The following is a 20,667-nucleotide window of genomic DNA, read 5'->3' as shown; positions in this document are numbered from 1 at the left end:
CTGCCCGTCCGTCGTCGGCACTTTTCCAAAAAAGCCCCTCTGCTTGTGAGAATTCAACCCGCAGTCCCTGTTTAAGTGGATCTGAGATAACGATTCATTTTTACAAAAAAGAACCCTATGTTTGTAAGAATTCGGTCCGCGACCCTTTGTTCTATCTTATCCACATGCTTCCTTTCCGGCGCGGTGGGGCGGCGCTCTTCGCGGCGGCGACAGCTCCGGATGGTTGGATTTCTGTCGTCCGTCACGCTTTTTTACAAAGAAGCCCCTGTGGTTTACAAAGAAGCTCGCGGCCCACGTGATGCTCAATCCGCTGCCGGCCGACGCCGGCGACCGCATCACCCGGCACCACCGTTCCACTTCGGCTCCTCTCACCAGCGCGCCCGAGCTCCTCCTCTTCCTGCCTTAGGAACCAAGTCTTGTGCCTGTGCTAAAATTTCAGATTCCAATTAATAGTCCTACCTGCTCTATTACATAAAATCCAACCAACTTATTTCATGCATTACAAGATCAACAAGCCAACAAAAAGCGGATGAGATGTTCATGTTTACCCTAGAGAAAAATCAAGAAAGCTGCCTGCCGCATCTACTATATGCGTCACCAATTGAAAATGAGCAAAGAGGAGATGCACATGAATCCAAAGAAAAGCACCGAGCCTAATAGAAAGAAATGTCTTAATTGCCATTTGAGCTAATAATCCTAAAGAAGGAGAGAGAGCCGAACTAAAGATACAGAGAAAATTGATGCCCATTGCTGATACAGAGACCAGCTCATGGAAGAGAAAACCGGGGCCCAGGGGCTTTCACCGGAGGCAGCTTCGGCACTCCCACATCCGTGGCCACCGGCAGACGAACACCACCACCAGACCGCCCCCCGCGCGTGCTGGCCAGCCGCCAGATCTGGCGCAACCGAGCCACTGCACACCTGCCCCGCAACCTCGGTTGCCCCCAGCCACCCTCCGGGAGGAGGGGCTCCATCACCACTGCAAGGAAGGGGGCTCCGCCCCGGCCCGAGTGCGCCGATGAGCAGGCCACCAACGCCCCAGCCGTAGCCAGAAAGCACGCCGACGCTGTCAGCTGGGATGTGGCTCAGGCCAGCCACCGCGGCCAAGAACAGGAAAGCAACACTTGGGTGTGAGGCGGATGGAGAAGAGGAGAAGAGGAGGAGGAGCAACGATGGGTGGTCAGGCAGCAGGAGGAAGATGGAGGCGGAGCGGCGCTTGGGTGATGAGGAATGGCGACGTGTTGTGGATAAGAAGGGGCACGCAGTGGGTGGTGACATCGGTGGGGATTTGGTGGTGCCTCTTGCTTTTTTTAATCAACTGTGGACTAGAAGCTGCTAGATGCAGACGTGGTCATCCGAGCGACATCACCAAGGAACAATTCCAGCCACATCTTGCTAAAACGGGACCTAGGATGTAGTACTAATCACACCAAGATGAATAGTAAGTAATGTGGTATTTCTGCTAATTGTATTGCTGTGAGCTATTCGTGGGTGTATATCAATAAAGGGATAGTGTTATTCAGTTTGATTCTGCTTTATTCCATTGCTGCAAGACAAAATATTTGTACAATTTTGATAGTTTTTCGTTCATATTTCATCCCATTTTTGTCCAAAAATTCAAATTTTGGATTGTTCATTTCGCCTGAGATCTTTGGAAAAAGTTCCAAAATTTGCTCATTTCATTCAAGGGTGGTAATATTTCAAAATGATAAACAAAACCTACAAAACCATGGATGGATGCTATGCGTGCTAGCATCGTTTTCCGGATGAGCACCAATTATAACTACTTGTTGTTGTTGTTTGTTGTTACTATCATAGTTTACTATTCATGCCTACCACACCTTACAAATACATTATCAAATAGACTAATTAAAAGTGAGTGAAAAATTGGAAAGAAATACTACTTTTTAAGGGAGAAGATATTTGGGGCTCACGAGTACTTTGTGGCGGAGGCAGGGGTGCGAGCAGGGGCCCCAGCCGAGGCCAACATGCAGATTTTTCCATTACATGACTAATTACCTGTTGCTAATATTGTGTTCCCCGACATGATTTAACATCAGTTGGCCCCCCGATTAAGTTTCTCCTGGCTCCGCCACTGCCGGTACTTGCTGACCATCAACTTATACCTCAAATCTGCTTGTCATCGATGTCGTTGGTGAGATAGGGAGGAGAAAGGGGGAATGAAGAGTGGAGAGAGTGCGACAATAGTGCATCTTGCTCGCGTCTTGTTTAGCCCCGCACGCCAGGGGGTTATGGCACACACGGCGAACTTAAAAAATATGTTTCACATCCAACTTATAAATTATTCTTTTTTGTGAGATCAATAGTAATTTATAAATTATCCTTTTGATTACACCTTTTCTGGTATATAAATTATTGCAACGTCACTAATTTTGGCTTTTTTTTCTCCCGTTGCAACGCACGGGCTCTTTTGCTAGTATATATATATATATATATATATATATATATATATATATATATATATATATATATATATATATATATATATATAAGGGATTTAAAAAACCATGCTTTAAATTTTTGTTTGGAATTTCATAACATTTTCCATTTTTCAATATTTTTTCAAAAATAAAAAAATCACGGTTTCAAAAATTGTTCGGCATTTCATAAATGTTCACCACTTCAACAAATTGGTTTACACTAAAAAAACTTGTTTACACATTGAAAGAATGTTTGTGCTTTCAAAAATTATTTTGAGTTTCAAAAAATGTTTCCCATGTTTGAACACTTGTTCACAAATTCAAAAATGTTCACACTTTTAAAAATATGTTCCTCAAATTTTTATAAATGTTCGTTGTAGTAACTCATTCCGGTTCACTACATTGGTGTGGTCTGAATCGCTACAATATCTGGTTCATGTTCGCTATAGTGCACTAGTGCAGAACCAGGCATTAGCACCGGTTCGTAAGGCTCTATAGTGCCGGTTACATAACCGGCACTAATTTGTGGTCACTAAAGCCCCCCCTCCCCCTTTAGTATCGGTTCAGCACGAACCGGTGCTAAAGGGCAACCACGTGGCACGAGCCAGCTCCGGGGCCCTGGAGCCCTTTAGTACCGGTTGGACCAACCGGTACTATAAGGTTTGGGGGGTTTTTAGTTTTATGATTTCTTTTTCATTTAATTTTGTATTTCCATTTTAATTCTTTTTCGTTTGCTGGTATTTTACGATACTACACATTGTACACGTTATATATATATATATATATATATATATATATATATATATATATATATATATAATTTCTAGTAGAACCAATCATGCATATATATATCACATCAATGTCTCACAAATTAAACTACCATATTAATTAATTCACACAGACACACATGTATAGCTATATACAATTTCTCCTACATATGAATGTTGCCTTCGGAGCCAGTGGCATTAGACTAATTGGTGCCTTCAGAGCACGATGACAATTGAAAGTGGTTTTCATGGGGGCGGTAGCGGGTAATAGAATTATCCATTCGGATTTATGACCTGGTCGAGCAAAAATCCCGCTATTTCCTCTTGAAGTGCTTCTACGCGCTCCCTTTCTATGAGCTTCTCCCGCACCTCTTTGAACTGTTAAGAAGGAGATCAATATGCATGTGTATTAGTTGTGTGACTAGATATCGATAATGGTGTAAAAATTGTGAATAGTGTTCTGACAAGCGTACCCATTCTGTCTTTGAGATCTGCTCCTTTCGGACGCCATCATGCGAATGTTCTCGCAAACGCAGAATGCACACAGATCAGTCCCCTGCGCCTGCTTCAGGGCCTTTACGAGAATGGAATTTGATCAGATAAAAATTAATCAAGCATGATAATTGAAGAGATGGCAGCTAGCTAGCTAGCTAGTACTACTTAATTACTTACCTTGGGTCGAACCCATTGAAGCTTTTGTTTCCATTCACCTTCCGTGACGCTGATGAATCTTGCCCAAGCCCTGCCCGCCGACAAAGAAAATGAATAAAAGGGTTATTAAATAGTTCATATCATGAAATGACGAACTAAATAAGCCGAGATATATAGTTAATAGTGATTGAAATTACCTGTTGACTATCCCATACAAGATGTTAAAGTCAGTTTTTTTTGAGATTAGTGAGTCCAGTACTTCAACTGTTCCGGCGTCAACTTTAATGATACACAAGACCCAGTGAAATCTGCATGCACACACGTTTACATGTCTTAATTAAGCGGGCATATGTAAGCAAAAACATGTAGCTAGCTAGTAGGCAAAAACAGAGAATTTGTAGTACAAGACAGTGTGACTCACCCAAAGTGGTAAGGAAGTAGTATATCTTCATTGTATTTGAGGCGCTTCAAGAACTCTAGCATGTTGTCCTCTACTTTCTTTGCATGATGTTCATTTATCTTCCATGTGAATTCATTAACGGTGTTTGGGTCAATGAACCCAATGCCAAAGCGTCCACCTTTTCTCATTTCATATATCTTCATCCTGCATAATACCACAGAAAAGAATATAGTGAGGATAATTACAGGTAATGATTGATCAAAAGGATCACTACAGCTAGCTTGAGACTTAAATTATAGAAAGAGATCACTTACAGACAATAGCAACTGACGATAGATTTGTCGAGTGCGTCCTGATTGTATAACTGAAACAGTTCTAAATACTCAACGGACCCAGCTTTCTCATGGTAGTAATGGTCCTTCTTGACATTCACCATGAGGGACACTCGATCTGAAATCTTGGTAATGTTCATGTATCATTGATGCAATTCATACATTCTCGTTGGGAGGTTCTTGACCTTGTCTGGCGCGACCAAAGGTTGGCCCCGGACATATTTCCGTTTTACTTCATCCTCTCTAAGCAAAGGCATGGGCTCGATCTCGAGGAGTTGTCCAACAGTGATGTTGAGAACTTCAGCCTGCATTATATGCTCCTCCATTATTACCACATTGCCCACCTCGGGAACATGCACTGTTTGCCCACAATAATATTGGGGGCGCGTACTGTCACCTGTTGTTGGCACAACAAGCGAGGGGATCGATTGCGCCGCCTGTTCTCCCAGCTGGGGAATGGTTTTCCCGCATTTTTTGGCAGCTGCTTCTTGTTTGCTCGATCCCGATGTAGACGTGCTCGCCTCCCTTTGTAGACGTGCTCGATTTAACTTCCTGATGTGGCGCTCATAGTCTGTGTCAACAGGCTTGGAAGCTGGTGGTTGAGCCATACGAATGAAGTGGTCAATCGTTTCCTCAGGCACTTTCTCCCTTGGCGGCGGTGGCGGTTTCGGTGCAAAATGGGCTTCCACCTCGACCTTCGATATGGCTGTGATTTCCTCCTCGGACCTGTCATAAGACCTCTACGGAAGAGGCTTGAGGCTTGGACCATATTTATATTGCTTGCCTCCGCCTGTACTTCCTGTACTACCTCGACTCGTACCGCTACTCACCATAGCTGCGGGGTGTCTCTTCTGCGATTGCTGAGGCGGCGGAGACGGCTGACGGGACTGAGTTGGACGAGGAGGAGTGGCCTGAGGTTGTGCCAGACTTGGAGGAGGAGTGGACGTCTGACGCTGTGGCGGACTTGGAGGAGGAGGATTGTCCTGACACTTTGCCGGACTTGGAGAAGGAGGATTGTCCTGACACTTTGCCGGACTTGGAGGAGCGGGAGTCTGTTGACTCGGTGGCGGACTTCGACGAGGACTCGGGTGACGCGGTGTCGGTGGCCTTGGAAAGATGATGCAATCCTTTTTCCATAGGATGATACGATGTTTGGCCTCTCCGAGAAAGCGCTCGCCGTCACCTCCAGCAATGTCAAGCTGTAGCCCCGAATATGGTGGGTCCACCACCTCATCAACCAAGACACGAGCATAGCCCGCTGGAATCGGGTTGCAATGGAAGGTTGCCTCGGGGGGATTTGTGAAAGCACATCCGTCCGCCACCTTCATGGATATGTTCTTCATTTTGACGTGTAGCTCGCAGTTAGTGTTCTCCGTGATGTCATCCACGGGGTATCTACCCAGCATTGCGTCGTCCGGGACGGAACCCACGCTGCTTCTCGGCATGGATGGGCCGGTGCTATCCAATGCTGGATCATCCGTAGCTGCTGCAGCTGCTGAGACCCCCTTTGATGGGTAAGTGAGTCGATCTGCTCCTGCTGCCGCTGGAATTTGACTGCCAATTCCGCTTGACTTGCTTCTAGGCCTTGAAGGAGTTCATAGTCCCGCTTCCTCTGCTCCTCCTCCATCTTCCTCTTCTTCTCCTCCGCAATCTTCTTTCTCGCACGGGTTCTGTAGTCGTTGTTCCAGTCTGAAAACCCCTCATACCACGGCAGAGCGCCCTTGCCTCGTGTTCTTCCCGGGTGTTCAGGATTTCCCAGGGCACGCGTAAGCTCGTCGTTCTCTTTGTTGGGCTGGAACACCCCCGTTCGTGCCTCTTCTATTGCAACAAGTATCGCATCGTCGGCTCCCTTCAGACTTGCCCTCGTCGAAACATTGCCTGTCTCCCGGTCCAACTCCCCCCCATGCGCATAGAACCAAGTCCTGACCTTGGGGGGCCAGCTCTTAGTAGCCGGAGTGACACCTGCATCCTCCATCTCTTTCTAAGACTTATCCCACTTAGGCATTGCCACCGCATAGCCACCTGGCCCCAGCTTATGGAACTTATCCTTTTTTTCCTTGAATTTCACGAGATCGTCCCAATGATCACGTTGGTTCTCCAGTGTTCCCTTGAATACTGGAGTTTTCCTTCCTCCATTGATGTACTTGTTCCATTCACCATTCTTGTAGTTCTTGAATGCAGCCGCCATCATCTTAAGAGCAGCCTCTTTGACTTTCTGCACATCTGCTTCTTTGAAATGATCTGGTAGGGTGAAATGTTCCATGAGAGTATCCCAAAGCAGATCTTTTTGATTCTTGTCGACATAAGTAACATCTGGACGTGGCTTTGCTGGCGCTCTCCATTCTTGAAGTTTGATCGGGAGTTGATCCTTCACAAGAACTCCGCACTGGCGAATGAACTTGTCCGCAATCTTCTTAGGCGCTAATGGTTTGCCAGTAGGGCCGCATGCCTCGATATTGTACTTTACGCTCGGCTTCAACTTTTTGTTCGGGCCTCGTTTCGTCCTTTTGCCTGAAGATTTGCTCGATCCGGATGGCTGAAAGAACAAAGATCGATTCGTTAATATATCTTCACGTCATTTAAAACATGTGATGATCACCAGATGCCTGCTTATATAAATATATATACCCCGTCGGTGTTTGTTGTTTCAGGATCATGTTCTTCGTCATCGTCATAGTTCATGACTTCGTCGTGATCGAATATCATATCACCCTCTCCGGTGTTGTTTAGAAATTCGGAGCCGTCATAATCTTCTTCATTTTGATTATCATCTGCCCCACGTATCATATCGAACATGGTCTGTTCTCCCTCTCTGTCGGTATTGTCTGTCATAGCTTTTGTTTAACTAATCCAAAAGAAATATAAAACAATTTAGCATTCAAATCTCGAATAATAGATATAATCTCGAATACATCGTCCAGAATAATAGATATAATCTCGAATACATCGTCTCGAATAATATATAATATTGAATAGTACATCACTGGCTATTAGCTAATAAAGATCGAATACTACAGAAGAATCTAGGACACTCGCGGTTCCTCCGGCGCGGGCAGTGGACACCCAAAGAGAAGGAACCCTCACAGGATCATAGCTGAAGTGAGATCCCGAAGATACTGCCACGTATTGGAGAACCTGCCGCCCTCTAACGCAACCATGTAGCGATGGACGTGCTCGTCCTCCTCCCTGACACGGCGACGTACCACCTCCGGCGGGGCCGGGTCCCTCCGCACCGAAACTGGCCCACGCGAACGCCACCAAACGAGATCAGGGTCGACGACAGGACCCGCGGTCGGGTTCCTCGTCAAGCGGCGCGCCCCTCCAAGCAGCACCTCCCAGTGCCAGCCCGGCGGAGCCCAGTCCCGGACATGGGTCGGCTGGACGTCGTCGCGGACGGGTCGACGGCGAGGATGCGGGCCGGGCATCGTCGAGAACAAATACTAGCTATATGCCCGCAAAAAGTAACATTTTTTAATGATTGGATTTTGATAACTAAAATTTCTAACATTTCTATATAACTAACATTTCTATAACATTTCTAACAATGCTATATATAACTAACATTTCTATAACATTTCTAATATTTCTATAACTAAAAAACAGAAAAAAATTATAACATTTCTATATATATAACTAACATTTTTATAACTATTTCTATAACTAAAAAACAGAAAAATTTCTAACAATTCTAACTTTTTTATAACTATTTCTATAACTAAAAAACAGAAAAATTTCTAACAATTTCTAACATTTCTAACAATTCTAACAATTCTAACATTTCTAACTATTTCTAAAAAACAAAAAAATGTCTAACAATTTCCTAAAAACAGAAAAATCTATAACTAAAAATGTATGTGTGTGTGTGTGCGCGCTCACCGGCCGGCGAGGCGAGAGGCGACGGGGGGCGCGCGGCGACGGGGACGGCGACGGGCGCGGCGACGGGGACGGCGACGGGCGCGGCGACGACGGGACGGGGACGTACGGGCCGGGGCAGCGACGACGGGGACGGGGACGTACGGGCCGGGGCGGCGACGACGACGGGGACGGTGACGACGCGGCCGGGACGGGGCGGCGGTGACGACGGGGACGACGGGGACGGGACGACGGGGCGACGACGACGGGGACGGGGCGGCGTCGGGGGCGGCGACGGGCCGGGGCGGCGTCGAGGGATATGGAGACGGCGGGGGCGGCGGGCGACGGTGCAGAGGAGAAGAAGCAGAGGGAGAGATGAGAAACCGACGAAATTTCGAAGTGTTTTCTTATATAGAAGGCACCTTTAGTACCGGTTGGAGCCACCAACTGGTACTAAAGGTCTGTTTTGGCCAGGCCAAGCGGCAGGAAGCGACCCCCTTTAGTACCGGGTGGTGGCACAAACCGGTACTAAAGGCCCCCCCTTTAGTACCGGTTTGTGCCACGACCCGGTACTAAAGGGGGTGCGCTGCCAGGCGAGGGGCGCAGAAGTTTAGTCCCACCTAGCTAGTTTAGGAGCGCCAGGACCAGTTTATAAGCCCCGGCGCGGGCACTGCATTGAACTACTTTCAATAGCAGGCCTTCTGGGCCTACCTCTCCCACTCTGCCTGTGGGCTTACTGGGCTTGCGGGCCTGCATCCTGGCCCAACTACAGGTTGGGTTTCTAGTCGTATGCAGGCCGCTATGGCGCAGTAGGCGGGCTTTTTTATTTTCTTATTATTTTTGTTTTATTTATTTTTGTTTTATTTATTTTTGAGTTTTTTTCTGTATTTAGAGTTTCTTTGTGAATATTTTTGCTTTAGGTACAAAAAATTACAAACTTTCTGTTAGTGCCGGTAGATTTCAAATTTGAATAGTTTAAATTTTAAATTATTTGAAATTTGTGTGAATCACTAGTTTGTGAATAACTTAACTTTGAACAAAGTTTTTTCAGTGATTCTTTTTTCTTATGTTTAATATTAGTGTGTTTTATCATTATATTCAATTTAGTAATGATTAGGTTATTTAAAAAATGAAATGCCTTTGTAACAGTTCAGTTTTCGTCGGAAACCCTGATACTTCGAAAGAGATTGTCCATTTTGTACACGAAGTGCATTCAGTTTTTGCCGTAACCCTCTCTACTTTCTTGCACATGCTATTTGTATGAAATTATGATACCATGCCAACTTTCAACCTTTTCTGAGTTCATTTGAATTGCTTTTCAATTTCAGGGTCATTTAGCTGGAAAAAAATCAGTAAATGCATGAAAAGAATTTGTTTGCACATAAAATTTCTTCGCGTTTCAAATGCCAAAACACATAACTACCCTAACTATTACAGACATTCCCTCCTGAGTGTGAAACACAGAAGAAAGTGATGATAGTGAAGCCGATCACATCCCAGATCTTTGGGTGTGAAACTTTTTCTTCGCGTGTGTCCCTTTGCGCCGTAACCATGGAAAATCTTCATCATTTAACGGGATGCTCGGGTCAATATTCACTGTGAATGGAGCAATTTCATCAAACTTTTCATAATCTTCTGACTTGTCTGTCTTGTCATCCACTCCCACGATGTTTCTCTTCCTAGAAAGAACTATGTGCCGCTTTGGCTCATCGTACGATGCATTCGCTTCCTTATGTTTTCTTTTTCTTGGCTTGGTAGACATGTCCTTCACATAGAAAACCTGTGCCACATCATTGGCTAGGACGAATGTTCGTCTGCATATGCAAGATTGTTGAGATCCACTGTTGTCATTCCGTACTGCGGGTCTTCCGTTACCCCGCCTCGTGTCATATTGACCCATTTGCACCGAAACAAAGGGACCTTTAAACCACGTCGATAGTCAAGTTCCCATATGTCCTGTATATAACCATAATATGTTTCCTTTCCCGTCTTGGTTTCTGCATCAAAGTGGACACCACTATTATGGTTGGTGCTCTTCTTATCTTGGGCGATCGTGTAAAATGTATTACCATTTATCTCGTACCCTTTGAAAGTCATTATATTCGAAGATGGTAACTGGGACAGCAAGTACATGTCATCTTCAATAGAGGTGTCATGCATGGTACGTGTCTGCAACCAGTTGGCGAAACTCCTAGTTTGTTCATGTGTAATCCAGTCATCAGACCGCTCCGGGTGTTTGGAGCGTAGCAAATTCTTGTGTTCATCCATATACGGAGCCACCAAGGTGGAATTCTGTAGAACTGTGTAGTGTGCTTCAGTGAGAGAATGTCCGTCCATACATATTATTTGTTCCCCTCCTAGCGTGCCTTTTCCATCCAGTCTGCCCTTATGCCGCGATTCAGGAACACCAATCGGCTTAAGGTCAGGAATAAAGTCAATACAAAACTCAATGACCTCCTCATTTTGATGGCCCTTGGAGATGCTTCCTTCTGGCCTAGCACGGTTATGAACATATTTCTTTAAGACTCCCATGAACCTCTCAAAGGGGAACATATTGTGTAGAAATACAGGACCCAAAACGATAATCTCTTCGCATAGGTGAACTAGGACGTGCGTCATGATGTTGAAGAAGGATGGTGGGAACACCAACTCGAAACTGACAAGACATTGCACCAAATCATTCGGTAACCTTGGTATGATTTCTGGATCGATTACCTTCTGAGAGATTGCATTGAGAAATGCACATAGCTTCACAATGGCTAATCGAACGTTTTCCGGTAGAAGCCCCCTCAATGCAACCGGAAGCAGTTGCGTCATAATCACGCGACAGTCATGAGACTTTAGATTCTGGAACTTTTTCTCTGCCATGTTTATTATTCCCTTTATATTCAACGAGAAGCCAGACGGTACCTTAATACTGAGCAGGCATTCAAAGAAGATTTCCTTCTCTTCTTTGGTAAGAGCGTAGCTTGCATGACCCTGATGTATGTCGTCTTCTCCGTGCATACGTTGCTGGTCCTCCCGTGCCTCAGGTGTATCTTTTGTCTTCCCATACACGCCCAAGAAGCCAAGCAGGGTCACGCAAAGATTCTTCGTCACGTGCATCACGTCGATTGCGGAGCGGACCTCTAGGTCTTTCCAATATGGCAGGTCCCAAAATATAGATTTCTTCTTCCACATGGGTGCGCGTCCGTCCGCGTCCTTCGGAACAGGTTGTCCGCCAGGACCCTTTCCAAATATCACCTTCAAATCCTTGACCATATCATGTACATCAGCACCAGTACGGTGGCGAGGCTTCATCCGGTGATCCGCCTCACCTTTGAAATGCTTGCCTTTCTTTCTTACGGGATGCCTGCTCGGAAGAAATCGACGATGTCCCAGGTACACATTCTTCTTACAACTATTCAAATATATACTGTCGGTATCATCCAAATAGTGCGTGCATCCGCGGTATCCCTTGTTTGTCTGTCCTGAAAGGTTACTGAGAGCAGGCCAATCATTGATGGTCACGAACAGCAACGCCTTGAGGTCAAATTCTTCCCCCATGTGCTCATCCCACGCATGTACACCTGTTCCATTCCACAGTTGTAAGAGTTCTTCAACTAATGGCCTTAGGTACACATCAATGTCGTTGCCGGGTTGCTTAGGGCCTTGGATGAGCACTGGCATCATAATGAACTTCCGCTTCATGCACAACCATGGAGGAAGATTATACAAACATAGAGTCACAGGCCAGGTGCTATGGTTGCTGCTCTGCTCCCCAAAAGGATTAATGCCATCTGCGCTTTACGCTCCTTGCGTCATCTGCAAACTCCTTCCCGTACTTTCTTTCGATTTTTCTCCACTGCGACCCGTCAGCGGGTACTCTCAACTTTCCGTCTTTCTTACGGTCTTCTCTGTGCCATTGCATCGCCTTGGCATGCTCTTTGTTTTGGAACAAACATTTCAACCGTGGTATTATAGGAGAATACCACATCACCTTGGCAGGAATCTTCTTCCTGGGGCGCTCGCCCTCGACAACACCAGGCTCATCGCGGCTGATCTTATAGCGCAATGCACCACATACCGGGCAAGCGTTCAAATCCTCGTACTCACCGCGGTAGAGGATGCAATCATTAGGGCATGCATGTATCTTTTGCACCTCTAACCCTAGAGGGCAGACAGCCTTCTTTGCTTCGTACGTACTCTCGGGTAATTCGTTGTCCTTTGGAAGCATATCCTTTATCATTACCAGCAACTTTCCAAATCCCTTGTCAGATACACCATTCTCTGCCTTCCATTGCAGCAATTCCAGTGTGGTGCCCAACTTTTTCTTGTCACCTACGCAATTCGGCCTCTAACATGCGCTGCAACTTCTTCTTCTCCAAATCACTTGCGCAGTTTCTCTTTGCATCGGCAATGGCCCGACCTAGATCATCAACGGGCTCATCTGATGCCTCTTCTTCAGCTTCTTCCCGCATTGCCGGCTCAGCTTCTTCCCGCATTACCGGCTCAGCTTCTTCCCCCATTGTTGTATCATCGTATTCAGGGAACCCATGGCCAGGATAGCTGTCGTCGTCCTCTTCTTCTTCATTGTCTTCCATCATAACCCCCTCTTTCTCCGTGCTTGGTCCAAACATTATAGTGGGGCATGAAACCGGACTCAAACAGGTGGACGCGAATGGTTCTTGACGTAGAGTAATTGCGATCATTCTTACAGACAGCACATGGACAAGGCATAAAACCATCCGCCCGCTTGTTTGCCTCAGCCGCAAGCAGAAAAGTATGCACGCCCTCAACGAACTGGGGAGAGCATCGGTCATCGTACATCCATTGCCGGCTCATCTTCATTGCACAACACCGAATAGACCAAAAGTTCATACATAAAGTTCATACAACACTTAAATGCAACAAACAAATAACTCTCTAGCTAAAGCATTTAAATGCAACAACAAATGCGATCAAGGTCGCAACTAAGGTAACAATTGATCCAACAGCATAATGATACCAAGCCTCACTATCGATGGCATATTTTCTAATCTTTCTATTCTTCAAGCGCATTTTCTCCATCTTGATCTTGTGATCATCGACGACATCGGCAACATGCAACTCCAATTCCATCTTCTCCCCCTCAATTCTTTTCAATTTTTCTTTCAAGTACTCGTTTTCTCTTTCAACTAAATTTAACCTCTCGACAATAGGGTCAGTTGGAATTTCCGGTTCACATACCTCCTAGATAAAAATATCTATGTCAACTTGATGGGCATAATTTGTCATAAACACGAAATGCAACTAATAGTTTTAAAAGAGAATATATCACATCCGAATCATAACAAGGACGAGGGCCGACGGGGACGGATATCAAAACCATGGCACTATGTATAACAAATAACGTACGGGTAAGATAATTATTACATGATTAACTATATATCCAAATCAGACAAACATCAATTTTTTATATAAAATTACATGAACAAGAGGCTCACCACAAGATGGTGCCGGTGACGGGACGGTGCGGGCGATCGACGGTGGTTACGACGGAGATTTAGAAGGCACTAAGTAAACCACACCTACATATGCAAACTAAGTGTTATTTTTGACCTCAAATTGCATATAAATCAAATACTAGCACATATATATATTTCCTCCCAAATTACTAAACTCACAAATTAGTAACTATACAAAGCATGGGAAGAGCTAATCTAGCAATGAGAGTTGAAAGGACAAAGTTGCTAACCTTTGTGATCATTTGAATGGATGGGGGCCTTCAAATCTTGACAAATTTTGGGTAAAATTTGTGAGGAGCTCGAGGGGAAAGGGGAAGAACACAGGAGAAGTGAGGGGAAAGGGGAAGAACACAGGAGAAGTGAGGGGAAAGGGGAAGAACAGAGTGGCTCGGGTGGACGAAGGGTTTATGTACGTGCACCTTTAGTACCGGTTCGTGGCACGAACCGGTACTAAAGGTGCTGGAGGGGGCCCAGACTAACAACATCCTGCCACCACCTTCAGTAGTACCGGTTCGTGGCACGAACCGGTGCTAAAGGTTAGACACGAACCGGTACTAATGAGAGCGGTCCGGCTAGCCGTTGGAACCGGCACTAATGTATACATTAGTGCCGGCTCTAATACAAACCGGCACTAATGTGCTGCACGTTTGACCCTTTTTCTACTAGTGGTGGCGGGCATAGTCTGGTTCCGTGGCTCTGGTTGGTTCAGTAAGGTACGCGTTGCCTTGCAATCAGCTCCGGTGTCTGGGTACACGCATTCACCAGGCTCATATAATCTGTATATTGCCTTAGTTTCCTACCAAGTTCATGATAGATTCTGATTCTTGCTCCCAGGCTTATGTTGAAGTGTCTTTCATTCAACAGATACCTGCAACGAAGGCTGCAAATGAAGAGCTGAAAAGGATGATGAAGACTGTGAGGATTGAAGACATGGATGTATGCAGCATCCTGTTGTTTACTAGATTGTTTTCAAGATATATGGACGTGAGCAATGTAAGACGAGATGATGGATCTTATGGATGTCAGCAAGGTCCCACATGACATCTATGAGGAGGAGCCACTTCTATTTGAATTTCATAGTTGAGTCTGGTCCAGCAAACTCTCCAATTTATATCAGTCTTAGATTTCTTCTGAAAATTTCTTTGGCACTTTTGCAAAACTTCAGTAGTTTTCTGTCACGCACATGTTAATTTAGAGACAAGACAGTTCTCTGTATGATGTTCTCAGTTTTTAGGTTGAAAAATGCAGAACTTGATGCTTTGGAAGCTGATATGGACTTCGAATCAACTCAGTCCCATCGTACCTCCAACCACACAAGGCGACTGATCTTTATTCTGAGCTTAACTATCCTGCTGCACCAAGTGGTCATGCAGCAGTCCCGGCAAACCAGCAACAGGTATGTCAATTGCGAGACTGACTAGTTTCTATTCACATTCATTATGGTGCTGATATCCCAAGGAAGAAATCGGTGACTCGTGTCATTTTCCCATGCAATCAGAGTGCTTGAAGCTATAAAAAGGTGTCTTTTATCTTGTCATATGATCTAATTGAAAGGTATTTCTTAACCCATAAATCGTGAAGTTCAGTCTTAATTTCATTCTACATATCTACATTGTTGGTGTGAACAATTGAGCTTATCCTATCTTGATCTTACTAGTAAAAGAAACACACAGAAGGGGAACATAAAAACCATTTTCATGCCAAACATCTGTTGTATAATGGATTTGACCTTGAACTTTGAAATCTCTGTTGAACATCTCAAACGAAACATACTTTAATTTGCTTGATTGATTCCCCCTGATTGTCTACACTTGTCAGCCTGTAGACTAATTTGCTGTGCTACTTTTGTCTGATGGCGCAGGAGGATGAACTGGGACTGTCTTAAGTGCCGCACGCATCAATTCTACCTGAAAACTAACCGAAAAAGCTGCGTTATAGGTTTGATCTCGTCGTAAATAGTCGATGCTTTGTTTATGCACTGACAAATTCATCTTTCCTCATATACCATATATAGCGGTTTGTCGAACGATGAAATGTCTCTTCCCCATTGTGTTGGACTAGTAGTGAGTGATAAAGGAAGTGTTCTCTATATGGTTGCACATCCTGTGGCTAGTATGTCTTTGTTGAGTTGAATTCGTATCTGATTTTCTGATAATGAAATTATGGGACATTGCTGGTTCTCAGGCTGTCAGTCATGCCTTTTTCCTACCATCTCGTCTCATACTTTGTTAAGTTTGTATTATGCATGAAGAAAAAGAAGGTTTTATCTGTTGGAAATATGAGCAATTTACCAAATGATTTTATTAACAGAAATAGTAGATAAAGCATGACTAATATAACAGTGATAAAGCAAGTCATGCGATTTGACAAAGAGAAGGTAAACAACATCGGCATATATAATCTAGAACTGATCATCTCTAGAGCAGACAGTAGATCAAGATGCATAAGAGATAAGGTAAACATCGTCTGCATATATGAGTTTGAGCTAAACACATCTAGAACAGACACTAGATGAAGTTGCTTATACGACATAGAACCTAACATATGTAGGGCAGAAACTAGAGCCGAGAACTGTAGTAGGACTTCTAACAGGAAGGAGAAGAACACGTACGGCACAGCAGCAGCAGAAGCGCTAGACTTGGGGTCGGTGTCCTCGCCTGCCATGTCGTCGAGGAGATCGTGGACGTCGGGGAAGTAGTCGTCGGCGACCGGATCGTCCGTGATGAAGCAGCCAGTAGTCGCGCAGAGCGCTCCCCAAAAACCTTATCACCCTTCTCCCGTACAGGACTCAAAGAGTGCGGTTTCGGAGGCCTACTGTCCCGACTCGCGGTGCACGCCGCAAGCCGGGATGAGGAAGACAGCGGTAGCTCAGGGAATGGAACCGGTGGCGAGAGGAAGGAGAAGTTCTGGTGCGTCTCTCTGAGAGGAGCGACCTCCCTTTTATAGGCGCAAGAGAAGGAGGCGAACAGGCTGCGGCGGGAGGTGAAGCAATGGAGGGAGACGAAACGAATAGGCAGCACGCGAAGAGGTGCGCGCCGTTCGTTCGTATTCACGCTCCACTACAGCAAAACGTTTCAGCTCCCGTGTGACCGTTTGTATACCCGTCGTGCGTGGAAAAAATTTAGACATCGGCTCGGCTCATTCCCGCAACCCGCGGCGCGGCGTGACGAGGCGGGCGGCGGAGGAGGAGCGCGCGTGGATGTCCCTCTTGTTCTCATGCTCATACAAGTGGGGAAGGAGCCTCCCTTATAAGGAGGTCCAACTCCCTCTAAACTAGCAATGTGGGACTAAACTTTAGTAGTATCCCTTGCCTTGCACAAATGGGCTAAGTGGGCCTCTAGGATTTATTAGGAATTTCTGAAATAGTTATTGGGCTGCCCCAATATAGACTAAATTCCAGCAATCCGCCACCAGATCCCAGAGGCACACAGAAATTTGCCTTTGGTTCCAAAACACTGTTTTATATACCGGTACTGCAGTGGAGACTGTTAAGTTGAACTTCCACCTAGAACTCTATGCTACACTAGTAAGCAACTTGAACAGTGGACTGGGCCTTGAACTGCAAGTTTTTTGCGAATCTAGCTTCACATAAAGCCTTGACCGATACGTGGCTACCATGGGTCTTCCCTGCGGGTGGAGCTTATGCGTCATACTCCGTGACCTTTCATGAGTTTACTAGAGAGAACCCTACTCTCATAGATTGCGACGTTTGACAATCAGACTCATATAGGTATGTTCTTCAAAAGATGTTCTGCAGGACAACATCTCTACTTCAAAGAGCCACTTAGAACACATTAAGATATACATCAGCCTGCCATGCAGATTAGGAGAGTATTGCATCTTCATGGAGTGGTATTTTAATAGTAAGGATACTCTCCTCCCAGTTGACCAACAGCTTGTCTTCCACATCTAATTCATGGGATCTCCGATCACAAAGAATAGGTTACCACTGTGAACAACTCATATTGTGGGTCTCATACCCATCTCCCTCGATGCATTATCTATCACATTACGTGATAAACCCTTAGTAAAAGGATCTGCCAGATTTTTAGACGTTTGGATATAATCCAACGCAATAACTCCAGAGTTTTTCATTTTCCTGACAGACTTTAACCTTCTCTGAACGTGTCTTGATGACTTCATGTTATCCTTAGAGCTGTTCACTTTCGTGATCATAGTTTGATTGTCACAGTTCATAAGGATACCCGGTACATGTTTCTCAACAACCGGCAAGTCATTCAAGAGCCGGCGAAGCCAATCTGCTTCGACCGTAGCTGTATCTAGTGCTGTGAGTTCTCCTTCCATAGTTGACCTCGTTAAGATGGTCTGCTTGCAAGACTTCCAAGAAACAGCGCCACCTCCACGAGTGAACACATATCCTCTCGTGGCCTTTATCTCATCAGCATCTGAGATCTAGTTTGAGTCACTATACCCTTCAAGCACCTTTGGGTGCCCAGTGTAGTGAATTTCATAATTTATAGTGCCTTTCAAATAACGCAAAACTCTCTCTAGAGCTTTCCAATGCACATCTCCTGGTTTTGAGACAAACCTGCTCAGCTTGCTAACAGCAAAAGAGATGTCAGGTCTTGTAGCACTGGCTAAGTACATAAGCGAGCCAATAATCTGAGAATACTTCAATTGATCTCTAGCAATTCTTCGATTCTTTCGAAGCAGCACGCTAGCATCATATGGTGTTGGAGAGGGCTTGCAGTCACTGTAGCCAAAGCGACTCAAGATCTTTTCCACATAGTGAGATTGAAGCAATATAATCCCACCATCAACGTCTCTCAACAACTTGATGTTCAGAATGACATCAGCCACTCCTAAATCCTTCATCTCAAAACAACGAGATAGGAAATCCTTGACCTCCTTAATAACATTCAGATTTGTTCCGAAAATCAGTATGTCATCAACATACAAGCAAAGCATAACTCCCTCGCCCCCACCATGGCGATAGTACACACATTTGTCAGCTTCGTTCACAACAAAGCCTGCAGCTGTTAAAGTTCTTTCGAACTTCTTGTGCCACTGTTTGGGTGCTTGCTTGAGTCCATACAAAGACTTCAGCAACTTGCACACTTTCCCTTCCTGACCATCTATTACAAACCCATCTGGTTGTTCCATATAAATTTCCTCATCCAACTCTCCATTTAGGAAAGCAGTCTTAACATCCATTTGATGAACGAGAAGACCATGTGAGGCAGCTAGTGAAAGTAGAACTCGAATAGTGGTCAGTCGAGCCACAGGTGAGTAAGTATCAAAGAAGTCTTCACCTTCATTTTGGATATAACCCTTAGCCACAAGCCGAGCCTTGTACTTTTCAAAAGTACCATCAGGCCTAAGCTTCTTCTTGAATACCCATTTGCATCCTATAGGTTTGCACCCATAAGGACGATCAGTTATCTCCCAAGTTTCATTTGCCAAGATGGAATCCATCTCGCTACGAACTGCTTCCTTCCAGTAGTCAGCATCTTCAGATGCATGGGCCTCTGAAATAGAACTGGGAGTGTCATCTATGAGATACACAAGAAAATCATCACCAAAGGACTTTGCAGTCCTCTATCTCTTGCTCCTAGTAGGAACTTCATTGTTCTCCTCCACATGACTTTCAAAGTGTTCCATCGAAATGGCAGGTTCAGTAATTGTAACTGGTTCCTGATTCGATGAACTAGGCATCTCCTGATTAGATGAGGTAGCCATATCCTTCATGGGAAAGATATCTTCAAAGAAAGTCGCATCATTCGACTCCATGATCGTACCAACGTGCATGTCCGGTACCTCAGATTTTACAACCAAGAATCTATAGCCAATGCTATGAAAAGCATATCCCAGGAAAACACAATCCACAGTCTTTGGTCCAAGCTTCCGCTTCTTTGGAATTGGAACATTGACTTTCGCCAAACAACCCCATGTTCGCAGATAAGAGAGTTTTAACCTTTTCTTCTCCCATTCCTCGAATGGAGTTATCTCTTTGTTCTTTGTGGGGACTCGATTTAGGACATGACATGCTGTCAATATCGCCTCCCCCCACCATGCCTTGGAGAGACCCGATGTGTCTAACATGACGTTAACCAAATCAGTTAGAGTACGGTTCTTTCTTTCGACCACCCCATTTGACTGAGGTGAGTAGGGAGGCGTCCTCTCATGGATTATACCATGTTCCACACAAAAAGCATCAAATTCATTGGAAAAATACTCTCCACCACGGTCGGACCTAAGCCTCTTGATTTTTCGATCAAGTTGGTTTTCCACTTCAGCTTTATAGATCTTGAAAAAGTTCAAAGCCTCATCCTTAGATTTCAGAAGATACACACAGCAGTATCTAGTGGAGTCGTCAATTAACGTCATGAAATATTTCTTTCCACCTTTTGTCTAAACACCATTCATTTCACATAGATCTGAATGTATAAGTTCTAGTGGTGCAAGATTTCTCGTCTCCGCAGTCAGGTGAGATTTACGAGGTTGCTTAGCTTGCACACACACACTTGACACTTAGATCCCTTAACGGTGGTAAAACTAGGGATTAAGTTCAACTTCGCTAGTCGCGACATGCAACCAAAGTTAACATGACAAAGTCGTGAATGCCACACATTTGATTCACTATTGTTGCAAATATGATTAACAACTTTATTGCAAACATCTGATAAGGATAAACGAAACAGGCCTCCTGACTCATAGCCTTTACCAACAAAGGTTCCATACTTGGATATTACAAATTTATTCGACTCAAAGACAAGC

General features: G+C 44.9%; 1 pseudogene; it reads left to right on the top strand.

Moving 5' to 3' along the window:
• The window catches only part of LOC123102229 (vacuolar protein sorting-associated protein 60.2-like), a 63,106-nt pseudogene extending 47,259 nt beyond the window's left edge, over window positions 1–15,847 (top strand).
• Window positions 15,848–20,667: the final 4,820 nt, after the last annotated feature.

This window comes from Triticum aestivum, chromosome 1B, assembly GCF_018294505.1.
Source record: "Triticum aestivum cultivar Chinese Spring chromosome 1B, IWGSC CS RefSeq v2.1, whole genome shotgun sequence".
Taxonomy (NCBI): domain Eukaryota; kingdom Viridiplantae; phylum Streptophyta; class Magnoliopsida; order Poales; family Poaceae; genus Triticum; species Triticum aestivum.
This window is presented reverse-complemented; position numbering and strand designations above follow the sequence as displayed.